This window comes from Notamacropus eugenii, chromosome 5, assembly GCF_028372415.1.
Source record: "Notamacropus eugenii isolate mMacEug1 chromosome 5, mMacEug1.pri_v2, whole genome shotgun sequence".
Lineage (NCBI taxonomy): Eukaryota > Metazoa > Chordata > Mammalia > Diprotodontia > Macropodidae > Notamacropus > Notamacropus eugenii.
In genome coordinates, this window is record NC_092876.1 from 281,112,775 (window position 1) to 281,125,795 (window position 13,021).

Consider the following 13,021-nt stretch of genomic DNA (forward strand, 5'->3'; position numbering starts at 1 on the left):
ATGATCATTCTGGCACATATCTGTTCATCGTATGTGATCCATGATGAGATGGGGACGTGTGAGATGGTCCTGATTCAACATGATGTAATGATGGAAAAGTTTCACCTACTTTTGGTAACTGAGGGCAGTGGCTCAGACATGCCAATAATCAGTGTAAAAACTGAAGTCTATATCAATGTCCAGTCTATTGAGAGTACTTCATGTCTGGATTTTGGCATCAGAAGATATTCAAACAGCTCAAAGATTCTGTTGACTTCAAAATGACAAAAATGCACTAATATGTCAAGTAAACGAAACATTTCTCACATAACAGAGTAACTTGGCTAATTGTTGGTGGAAAAAAGGACTTCAAAAGTCTTCAAGAATGGGGAATAGATTCCAGTAGGACACACTACGGAAATGAGCAGAACTGAGGTGAGGTGGGCTGTGATGGGGGGAATGATTCCCAAGAGACACGAGCTGGTGAATGGACCAAAGAAGGTGGAAAAGGTTGACAAAAATGCTGAATTAGTGGCCCAGTGGAACTATTGTACTTTAAGCCAAGAAATACTAAGAAGACCAATAGTAGCTTGTGAACCTGGCAGACTTTGTAACAAAGATGCAATCATTGAGTTTTTATTGGACAAATCTGATGACAATGCCCTTGGGCAGGCAGCATCTCACATTAAGAGCATTAAGAATGTGACAGAGCTGAAGCTCTCTGATAATCCAACCTGGAGTGGTGATAAGGGAAATACAAAAGGTGATAAATATGATGACCTCCAGTGTGCCCGATTTATTTGCCCTGTTGTAGGTCTGGAAATGAATGGTTGGCACAGGTTTTGCTTCTTGCACTGCTGTGGTTGTGTGTTTTCTGAACGAGCCTTGAAAGAAATCAAAGGTGAAGTTTGTCATACACGTGGTGTCCCTTTTCAAGAAGATGATGTCATTGTGTTTAATGGCAACAAAGATGTAGAGGTGTTAAAGAAGAGAATGGAGGACAGACGACTCAGAATGAAACTGGAAAAGTCCAAAAAACCCAAGGCGGTAGAAACAGCTTCTAAGCCAGATGTCACTGAAGAATCTCCCGGGCCATCCAAGGTTAAAGGTTTAAAATATGAAGAAACAAACGTTAATTCTAGAGAGAAGAAACTTAACTCTACTCAAAAAAGTTCAGGCACAAATGGAACTTCTTCAGGAAAAGTCAGTAAATCTTCTGGAACTACTAAGAGATCCATAGCAGATAGTGAAGAATCAGAGGCTTACAAATCTATTTTTACAACTCACAGCTCAGTCAAACGCTCTATGGAAGAGTCCTCCAATCGGGTTACTCACACATCATATTGCTTTTGAAGTACTATTCTGTATGATAATAGCTTCTCTTCCTCAGGGAAGAATAGTTTTCACATAGACTAGTTATTGTAATTTAATATTATCTGGTTTGTTATATTTTGAAAAGTGTTTATAAATTTGCTCTTGCCTGTATGAAGTATAATAGTTGTAATTATTGAGTGTGTAGGAAAGATAGCAAATTCTCAGATAATTGAAAAATTCAGTATTTCTCCAAGCATATTTTTGGAAAATATTAAATTGTTAAGGCATTAAATGCTAAAAGTAGCATTTCATCTTCACTGTAGAAATTTTAATTATTTTAGTCATTAAAATAATTAAAATGTAACAACCTTTTCCAACTTAGATACGGTTTAAGTTAAAATAAAGCATACACTAATGATGAAACTATCACTTATTTTTCTTGATTTTGTGTCCAAGAGTAAAGTTGAACTGAACAGAGGAGAAAGAAATGCTGTTAACTTGAGCTGTAGAGGAAACCAGAAAGTTGCACTTCTTGGAAGTAATTAGAGAAAATGTCTTTGGTCTGTGACTTTTAAGATAGAAGGAATATAATTTGACACTGTTATTCTGTATATAAAATGCAGCTGGGGTAAAAGGTCAGATAAGGGGAAAAGATGAGCTAATGTAATGGATGGCAGTGTCTTAGTGCATCATCCAAATGAATCTTCTCAGTGGAATCAAATGAAGAGCCTACCTTCATCATATCTTGCTAGGATATCTCTGCCTCTCAGGGTCTTAGTCCTTAGTTACCAGTTTTGAGGTTCAATACTACCTCTTTATGTGAGAATTTTTTTCTGTAAAACTGTTCTAGCATTGTAAATCTTCCCATTAATATAAGCTTCATTGCATGTTTCTATTAAAAAAAAAAAAAGACTGGGGAATAGTCAGGTAAGCTTAGAATCCACACCACAGCTGAATAAGCTTTTAAAATGAATACTTACTTAAATGAATATTTAAATTTTTTCATTTTAAAAATCAACTTTAAATGAGTATTCATTTAAATTATTCTTTGAATAATCTTTTTAAATGAGTATTCAAAGTTTGATGGTAAAGGTCGTGTAAGGACCATCGCACTACAAAATATTAATGTCTACCTTCCACTGCATAGAAGCCAAGACAGATGGCTGCCAGTGATGGTTGTGGTCATAGCACATGCCTAGGTGTATGGCTTGATCATCTTTATCAGTAAGCAAAGGATGAAAGGCCAAGTCCAATGAAAACATTGCTGCTCACCACATCTACATTGCTGAGGACAATGTCAATGTTGAAACAAACTTCTCTTCCCTGGTTTCTAGTGAGCCCATTCATAAATTTATTCATCTCTTAGTCTCTCAGCCAAGCAGTCCCTTTTTCTTCAAATAAATGCTACTCGTGGATTCTCCCTAATTCAAGTGAGCAGCCTAAAAGTCATCAGGAAAGACATGTTACAGGAGACACAAATCACAGAGGACATTCAGAAGAGCTCAGATCTTCAGTGTCACCTGGAGGGTCAGAGTGAAACCAATGGACCAAGAGCAAAAGTTTCTTGGAATTAGGCCTTGTTCAAGAGAACAGTTCCAGTGGAGAATGGACACTAACACAGCCACGAAAATGCTATCCAGGTGCCCTTACAAATCTCTCAAAATCACTATGATTCATAGACTCAGATTCCTGACTGATGTGGGGCTAGATATCCATGGAGACAAAACAGAGAGAGAGCCCATCCCAAACTGAAGGCCAGCAATAAGGTGTGGAGGGAGTAGAAACCCACTTCAGTTGAATCTGACTTGCTGTGTGCCTGTGACCTTGCCAAAGAAAAGGCCCAAGTCACACAGTGTTTACACTTACCTCTTCAAGCAATCACGATTACAAACATCTCTGAGTCACAATAAAATTGTAAGGATTAACTAAGTTCTAGAATCCTGAGTGAACACTGTCTGAGCTGATTACTTAGAAGCAAAGGAAACTGAGGAAGGGCTTTCAATAGGAGAATAGCCAAAAATACTGATATGCACACCATTTAGTCAAGCAGCTGCAGTTCCTCATAGACCCAGTAGATGCCAGCAAAAGATGCCCATATGCTCCCTGTTGTTTAGTAGTTTTCAGATGTCGCTGATTCTTCTTGACTCCATTTGGGGTTTTCTTGGCAAAGACACTGGAGTAGCTTGCCATTTCCTTGACCAACTCATTTTACAGATGAGGAAACTGAGGTAAACAAGGTTAAGTGGCTTGCCCAGGGTCACACAACTAGTAAGTGTCTGACGCTGGATTTAAACTCAGGTCTACTTCTGGCACTCTATCCTTCCCACCACTTTGGAAGGGATATTGGAGAAAGAGAATGGACAGGACTGGACGATAAATATGATGGAGGAAGCAGAATCACAGGAGAATTCAAAGTTTCAAGCCTGAGTGAAGAAGTAAATTAGTGTGCTTTCTACAGATAAAGGGAAACTGGGAGAGGGGAAAGTTTAAGGGGGAAAATTCATAGAATTACAATGGAAATGGGTATTTAGAAATTATTTGTTTAACTTCTGCTTATTTCATTGAAACCATGGGCCTAAATTACCTCATCTTTAAAATGAGGGAGCTGAATTAGATCGCTTCCTAGATCAGGAGTGGGGAACCTGTGGTCTTGAGGCCGCATGTGGCCCTCTTGGTCCTCAAGTGTGACCCTTTGACTGAATCCGGACTTCATAGAACAAATCCCCTTCATAAAAGTATTTGTCCTGTAAAATTTGAACTCTAGTTTTGAATAAGACAGTAAAAGACAATGAATAAGACAGTGGAAAAGTTACAGTAGGGTTGCACTAAAGATAGAGTGCTGGGCCTGGAGTTAGGAAGACCTGAGTTCAAATTCAGCCTTAGATATTTACTGTATGACCTCAGGCAAGTCACTTAGCCGCTTTTGTCTCAGTTTCTTCTCAGTTTCCTCACCTACCTCTCAGAATTATTATTAGAATAAAGTTAGATAATATTTATAGAGCATTTTCCAAAACTTAGAGCACTAGACGAGTTCCAATAGTAGCCCAGCAGTAACTAGTATCAGTAGAAGCAGCAGTAGTAACATTCCACCTTATTTGGAGTTGCTCATCTGGACCTAAAGTCAACAGTCTACTATTGATCTACGGGTAACTTGGTCATTTTTTTCTAGTTTTGTAATCTAAGTCTATGACTGTGGTTGGTAACAGGTAGCACCAATGAGGCAGCCCCAGTGTCTCAGGGACATTGGGAAGGGGATAGAATTATTTGAGAACTAGTATAGAAGGGTGGAAATAGCATTAGGCTCAATTAAGGGCCAGCCGGAGTTTGAAACTCACCTCTGTCACTTATCTGTGTGACTGACTACGGCTAAGATGCTTAACTTATCTGCTCCTCAGGCACTGTATCTGTAAAATATTCACATGTATATATGTGTATACATATATGCATATGTATTATATACACACATATATTGTATAACTGTGACTATGGATAAATATAGATGCACAAATACACAACATGCATATTCAGGCACATTTGTGTATACACACACAAATATACACACATACACACACACGTTGCTATTCAGTTGTGTCTGACTCTTTGTGACCCCATACAGGGTTTTCTTAACAAAGATACTAGAGTGGTGTGCCATTTCCTTCTCCAATAAATTAAGGCAAACAGAGGTTAAATGACTTTCCCAAGGTCATATAGCTAGGAAGTGTCTGAAGGTGGATTTGAACTTGTCTTCCTGACTCTAGGCCCAGCACTCTATCCACTGAGACATCTAGCTTCCCCGCATACACATATACATATATACATATGCATATATAATCTCTCTCTTAGGATATGGTGAGGATCACATGAAATACTTTATAGAATATGCTTTGCAAAACTTAAAGTGTCATATAAATGGTAGCTACTACTATTATTATCAACCTAAGTGCTATTGGGGGAGATGTTGGCACTGTGGTACTGATGCCAGCCAGCTTTCTCTCTTTGGGGCTACTAGAATAAATAATTATCCTCTACTGAAATACAAGCCTTTATGAATATTCAGTTTTTTCCTCGGGTTTATTATTATTGCTAATTGAAGTAAACTGTTACCTTCAGAGACATGCAAATTCTACATTAGTGAAACGTTTTCCTTTGTGAATAGTGTCATTTATTTTGTTACACTTTTGCAGAGCAAAGCACTTCATTATGCTTAAATGTGTTTTCTTCATTGTGGAATTACCCAGGGGTCATAAATATGTAGCCAAATTTTTGTAGGCTGTAAATGCCCTTGGAGAGAGAGACCCACACAGAGGCAGAGATAGACAGACAGACAGACGGAGTCAGTGAACAAGAACCAGGGCAGGATGGTTTAGGCGTAAAGGGTACTGTTTTATCTGATTTGTGGTGAAGTAGACAACTGAGAAAAAGTAAACTTTTTCTGCTTGTTGGATTTCTCTGTCCCTATCGTGTTGGAATGATGCAAAAGATGCATAGAAGGGACTGGCTATTTGGTTTTCTTTTCTTTCCTCTTCTTTTCTTTCTTTTCTTTGTTTCTTTCTTTCCTCTTCCTTCCTTCCTTCCTTCCTTCCTTTCTTTCTCTCTCAGTGACTGGAACTTTTCTGTCTGGACACCAACGTAAAATGTCAGAATAAAAAATATATTTCAAAGGATGTCATCCGAGTATTCCTGATACAGAAGAAAGAAGTCCCTTATTCTCACTCCACAAATACCCTTCTGGGCGCTTAGAGTTGCTTGTCTGTCCCTTTCTATCATACAGACTTCCTCTGGATAGAGCTCTTTGGAACCATTTACAAAATTCATTTTTCCTCAACAATACCTATGTGAGCCATCCAGAAGCAAATAGTTTCAAGAGAGTGGCTCTGGCTCCAGAAGCTAATGAAATTTTGCTCTGTAGAATGGTGAAGCACTTCAGCACAAAGGTAGCTAGCTAATGGTGCCCAGGAGACTAAAAAACAATTTTGCAACCAAGGGTGTTATTTCCACGGGTTATAGTCTCCCCCCTTCTCCAGCTGTTTCTTCTACTCCAGACAGACACAACCATTATGAAGTTTTGGAACACCCACCCATAATCACACTGAACATTTAATTTATTGTGCCCCCAGGTCAGAGAAACTCCCAATCATAATCATTCCTAGGAGTCTGTCCAGTGAAACAACTGAGGTCCAGAACCCATCCTTCAATAAAGCCCCATTGTCGTGAATGTGTCTTTGTATATCCCTGGTGTCTAATGTCAGTCACTGAGCGCTCCTTAAACATACATGAATAAGGGAGTTTAAAACAGAACACCTGAAGAGAGAAAAGGTTCCTTGTTTTTCCTTCCTGCTCTCGTTAAAGGAGTCAGTTGTTTTTTATCTAAACACTGAACCCTTGATCCATTCAGTTCAGTATTCCTTCCCTTCTTTCCTCCCTCTCTTCCTTCTTCCTTCCCTTCCATTTGTCCCTTCCTCCCCTGGCCAGACTAGAAGTGGCAGCAGCCCCTTAGAATTGATGGTATGAAAGTTTTGACCTGCTCTGCAGCCTAGTGGCCAAATCCAAGGGACTTATCATGTTGGTGCCAGACTTAACTTGGGCACTCAACTGCATTGAGCTTCAGGACTCAAGGCATTGACCGCCTTTAGTCTCCCCAGTTGCAGAGATTATAGGCATGTATTGCTATGCCTAGCCCAGCATTCTAACTATGAAGACACCATGGGATGGTTTATAGGAAGGCCCAATTATCCTTCATTCTATCAATTTAAAAGAGATTAATTCAAACATTCTTGGCTTCCCTTTTTAAAAAAAAGTCATCATCATCCATAAATTTCCTTAAGTACTTCTTTAACTAATTTACATTTTCAGCCTATATTAGCCCTTGGGGTAAACTACTTCCAGAAGTTTACTGTTCACAGTACAAAGTAATTCTTCATATAATGAGTGATCTCTGACTTCCCTATATTCCAACCAGACAGACTCTATCCAACCTTGGGGTTCCTGTCTCTTTTCCCATACTATCAGCTTGAGCCCCTATTCCAGGTATGTTCCTCCTCCACCATAACCACTGTTAGCCTCCAGGTATTAGTAGCAGTGAGATGGTAGATTCAAGAAGAGAGGGCTAGACTTGAGGTGAGAAAAAGGTGAGTTTGAATATTGCCCAAGCCACTTACTAGATGTGACACCCTCACTTATCATCTCAGCATCGTTTTCCTCATCAGCAAAAATGGGGATAATAAAGCACTTTCTTCTCAGGATTGTAGTAAGGATCAAAGGAGATAACATGTGTAAAATGATTTGCAAAACTTGAAGTGAAATAGAAATGTTAGCTATTACTAGTTATTACTAATGTCTCAATCTATTTAATCACTCAATACCAATTAACTTTATAAAAGCATATTTACTTCAGATACATAGCAAAAACAAAGATACAAGTATTCCCCCAGTACTTTGGGGGCACACTCTCTCCCTATTCTTCCTCAGTCCTTGGGCAGATGGGCTTGATGCAATTTCTACATGGTGATGGTCCTACTAATTTCACCCCCATAAGTGGCATAGTTTTTTTGTTAGCTGAGTTCTTGTCTCAGCCACTGCTGCTGGGCTGGCTCTCAAAAAGGCATCGATGATGGTCTGGCAAAAAAAAACAAACCCCCAAAACAGCTTGTTATGGCTCAAGGACTTCCTTCTGCGGAATAGCAAGGTAAAGAACTGAGTTTCTACTTAGAACTATGTCAGCCTCAGAAGAAAACGGCCTAAGACCTTTCTTCTCTAGCATTCTTTCATTGAAATTCCATCAGACAAGAAGAAGTCACAGGAAGAGAGTGGCAGTGTCTAAGTAGTTAGTGCCTTCTGATTCCCTCCCCCAACTCTAGTCATGCAGTCAATCAGAAAGGCTTCTTTTCTTCACACGGTAAGTGGAACAGATCCAGATACAGAACATCTATCTACACATGCTTCCAATCTCTCCAAGGTATTTCCATTACATGTCATCACCACTTTCCTGCCGCTTCCAAGCAGGAAATTAGAACAGTGGCACTCTGCACTCATTCTTAAGGACTAGGCTCAGTGGCCAGTTCCTTGTTAAATTTATTTGATTTTACCTTACAATAAAAAATTGGTATTATCTTGATATCTACTGAACTTTTAATGCTAATGTTCTATCATCTGGTAAACAAATCTATATTCTTTATCTTCTGTGTCATCTCAGATATCTGGGTTTCAGATTTCCTTATCTATAAATGAGAAAATTGGACTAGAGGGTGATGTAATGGAAAAATCACTAGTTTAGGAGTCAGACAACTTGTTTAGACTTTCAGGTTCGCTACTTGTGTGACCTTAGATAAGTCCCTTCACTTTCTAGGACCTCAAACATGTCTTCATCTATAAAAAGAAGGGGCTGGATCAATAATCCCTAAGATCTCTTCCAGCTCTAAATTACATGATCCTAGGTTGGTTTCAGAGGTTCAGTATAGGATGCTAGCTAGAGGACTGACTTGGAGTCAGGAAACAATAGGTTCCTGTCTTGCTTCTTGTACATACTGACTGTAACCATAGGCACTTCTGCTCTCAACTCTCTGCCTAGGGCAGGGACCCACTGCCAGAATAAGCCTGTAAAACTCCCAGGTGAGCTGGAAACCAGATTAAAATATAATAGGGAAATGTTTAACAAAGTAAATAAAAATATAATACAACATAGATAATATTAATCTGAGGTTTTCTAAGTCAATATGTACCAGCTGAGATCTGTTTCTATTTGAATTTGGCACCACAGGACTAGAAGACTCTCTTAGACTATATAAGTAGCCAAACTGCACCTGCAGAGGAAGCTTCTACACTGGGAGTTTCCCCATATTTATGAAATCACAGATTCAGGGGGGAAATGGAGGGGAAATTATCTTAAAGGTCACTTTCTAGTCCTGAAGTTTCTGGGAGTTTGTAGATTTCAATCATATCTTTCCATGCTTTACTTTCCCAGAATGGTCTCATTTTTTTAGCTTATCCCCATAAGGCAATGTTTCCATTCCATTGCTCATTAGTTATCCTTTTCTGGACTTTTTCCTTTTCTTGGTCTTTTTTGAGAGGGAAGAGGAAGAGGTCATATCCCCAAATTGATTTCAAAACTGAGATTTTTAGAGCCTTTTCCTGGATTGTAACTGAAAACTCGGTCTGTTATTCTAAATACGAACTGTGTATTCTATGAATACATAATCCACTAAGTATAATTATGATGATTCCTCACCCCTACCACATTCCTCTTTTCTGTCTATGACCTTATTCTTATTCAGTCTTGCCATAATCCTGTGGACCATACTGTGCACGTGACTAGAATACTGGAGTAGTTTGCCATTTCCTTCTCCAGTGTATTAAGGCAAACAGAAATTAAGTGACTTACCCAGGTTTACGCAGCTAGTAAGTGTCTCAGGCTGGATTTGAACTCATGGTCTTCCTGACTTCAGGACCAGCACTCTATCCACTGAACCACCTAGCTGCCTGTACACTTTATCCTACTTAGCTTTTAATCTGGTGAGAATACACTGAAAAAAGGAATTTTCAAGTACTCTACAAACACTAGCAGAAAGACAACAGAAACCACAACCTGCTTAAGGGGAATTTCATTGTGCCACATGAAAGGGAAAAAAGTATTTTTTGGAACAAGGGAATAAGCTTTTATTAAGTCCCTACTGTTTACTAGGCAACTGTGCTATGCATTTTATAAATATTATTGTATTTAATCCTCATAACAACATGGGGAGGTATTAATTATTATGATCTTCATTTTACAGTTAAGGAAACTGAGGCTGACTTGCTAACAAATGAGTTTATGTATGTGTGTGTATACACACACGCATATATATGTATATACCCATCCATAATGACTCACCCATGGGCAGCTAGGTGGCACAGTGATTAGATCACTGGTCTGGAGTCAGAAAGATCTGAGCTCAAATCTCACCTCAGACACTTTACTCTGTGATCCTGGGCAAATCACTTAACCCTGTTTAGTTCAGTTTCCAAGAGTCAGACATGACTGAAAAGATTGAACAGAAAGACTTGCCCAGGCTCATTAAGCTCAAGCTAATAAGTGTCTAAGGTTGAATTTGAATTCAGGTTTTCCAGACCCAAAGCCCCATATTCTATCCTGGGCCACCTAGCTGCTTAAACAAGGAACTGTAATTTTTTCCTTTTCCATATGTACTCGCTAACTTCAAGCTAACTTTTCCCTGGATTCTGTACATTCTGATGAGAAAGCATGCAATTTTTTTTTTTAATTTCAGGGGGACAATGCTTTTGTACAGCTGTTCTTACTATACCATCTTAATAAGTAATTCTTTCTAAAAATTAATTCAGTATGACTGGCTAATTGATATCAACTGAAAATCATGACGGGATTCTAGCAGTGGGGGTTTATGGCATTAGAAAGATTGTCCCCCAACCCTGACTACACACACACACACACACACACACACACACACACACACACACACACACACACACACACACACATCCTCAGGGATATATGCTGATAGAACCTGAGGCGGGGATATAGTGGCCACCCTCTGGAAACTCAGCCTGCTAGTACAAATAGAGGCTTGGGAGACTAACTCCAGAGCCTGTGTTACATTTCCAAATGTAATAGCTTGGACATTTAATTTATCTGGAAACTTTTATGTCATCTGTATACTTAGGGAATATAGTCACAGAACTTCAGAGTCAGACAGACCAAGAACAGCCACACAGTACAACATAACTGACAAATGCTTATCCAGTCTTTGAAGACCTTCAGCGAGGGAGAGCCCATCTGAGGCTCACCATTTCACTTTTGGACAACTCCAACAGTGAGAAAGTTTTTCCTGATATCCAGCCTCAGCTTACAGCCTCAGCTTCTATCGGAGACAAAGAGAACAAGATCAATCCATCTCCCACGTGAGAGTCTTGTAGATACTTGAGAATGGGCACCATGTTTTCCCTGAGTCTCTTCTCCAGCTAAGTATCCTTGTTTCCTTCAGCTGGTCCTCAGATGGCATTGACTCAAGATCTCACCGTTATGCTTTGCACTTCAGCTTATTATTCTCCATGCACAATGATGTGCACAGGATTTACCAAACAGTAGAAACAAAAAAAAATACTTGACTGCCCAAGGAAATCCATTTAACAGTATTTATTCTGGACAGATCAGATACTTGACCTTATCTATAGAATTATCTTTAGTAATCCAACTATTAATTATCTAGGTTAAAAAGTGAAAGAGAGTGGAACTGAATGTTGTAAACTAAAAATAAATTTAAAAAAAATTTAAGTGAAAGAGAGAATGTGAGTTGCCTCCCTCCCTTTTTTTTCAGTTTAATATGGTTGTGATTTCATCAGTGTGGGATAATTTCCTTGGTGAAGAAATCCCTTTTACAAATAGCAGATCTATACCTGGTCTGCAACTTAGTCTTAGAGAGATCTGGGACACTGAGGGTTTAAGTAACTTCTTAAGGGTCAGGTAGCCAGTATTGATCAGAGGCAGAGCCTGAACCCAGGTTGCCCTGACTCAGAGGCCAACTATCTCTAGTCTCCACTGCCTCTTGTTTTTCAGCCTCCTCCAGAACCTTCTTGTTTTTATGGTTAATGGGAAAATTACTTTTGAATTCTGTTCAGGCTGCCATACTTGTCCACCACACTTCTGAAACCTCTTCAGCCCTGGCATTCACACCTTGAAAGTACCCTCTGCCCCAGACCACTCTCACTGATTGACTGGCTCCTCCCAGAACCTCCATTTAAGTCCAGGTCATGGAGCTGTCTCTGTTTCTCATTGGGCTGCAATTCAGCCTTTTACCCCCTTAGTGGGTGTCTTCTTCTTTCCTTCCCCATTCTCCTTTCAGCTTCCTTTTATGTGTTGACTTCCTCCATTAGAATCTAAGCTTCTTGAGGGCTTTTTGCCTAACACAATTCCTGGCACATAGTAAGTTTGCAATAAATGCTTGTTGAGTGACTGAGCCCACAGAGGCATAAGAGAGCTGGTGGCAAGGCTTCATGACTCCATTTCCAACGTAAAGGGGACTCAGCTAAGGCATTTCTAGAGGTGACTTCATGCTCTATGCCTTAATTTCCTCATTTATAAAATGAGGGGAAAATACTAGATGACCTGTCCAGTGTCTTCTTTCTCCAACATTCTATAATCTGTGACTAGATTAAGACTAACACAAAAGGCGTTCATTACAGCCTCAGTGGCCTACAATTCATTTTCTTCCCATGTACCATGAGAAGCAGTAGTAATACCATTTATATAGCAACTTAAGGTTTATAAAGCAATATCCTCTTCATAGCTCTAGCAACATGAGCATTATTTTTATCTCTATCTTAACTAGGAGGAAAAGCTTCCAAACCATCAGAATTATCTAAAAGTATCAAAGGACTACTTTGTGAGAAGACTGGTTCCCCTCACAAGCACATGCTGCATGACTACTTGTGAGGGATGTTTTAGAAGGGATTTTTATCCACGTATAAGCTGGATTACATAGTTGGTCTCTGAGGTTCCTCCTGGCTCTGAAATTCTCTAATTCCATTAATCACTGAATAAATGAATGAATGAAAATCTATTAAATGCTTCCACTGTACCAAATACTGTGTGAAGCACAAGGGTTACTAGTCTCTGCTTTCAAGTTGCTCCTAGTCTAGTGCTGGAAAATATTTCATAAAGGGGAGCGGTAGTGTTTGTGAGGGAATTTGGGTTTGCAAAGTAACAGGTATGTTAAGTAAT

The 13,021-nt window shown here is 39.3% G+C and overlaps 1 pseudogene; it reads left to right on the forward strand.

Annotated features, from left to right (window-relative positions):
• Positions 1-399: 399 nt before the first annotated feature.
• On the forward strand, positions 400-1,347 carry LOC140507874 (replication termination factor 2 pseudogene; annotated as a pseudogene).
• Positions 1,348-13,021: the final 11,674 nt, after the last annotated feature.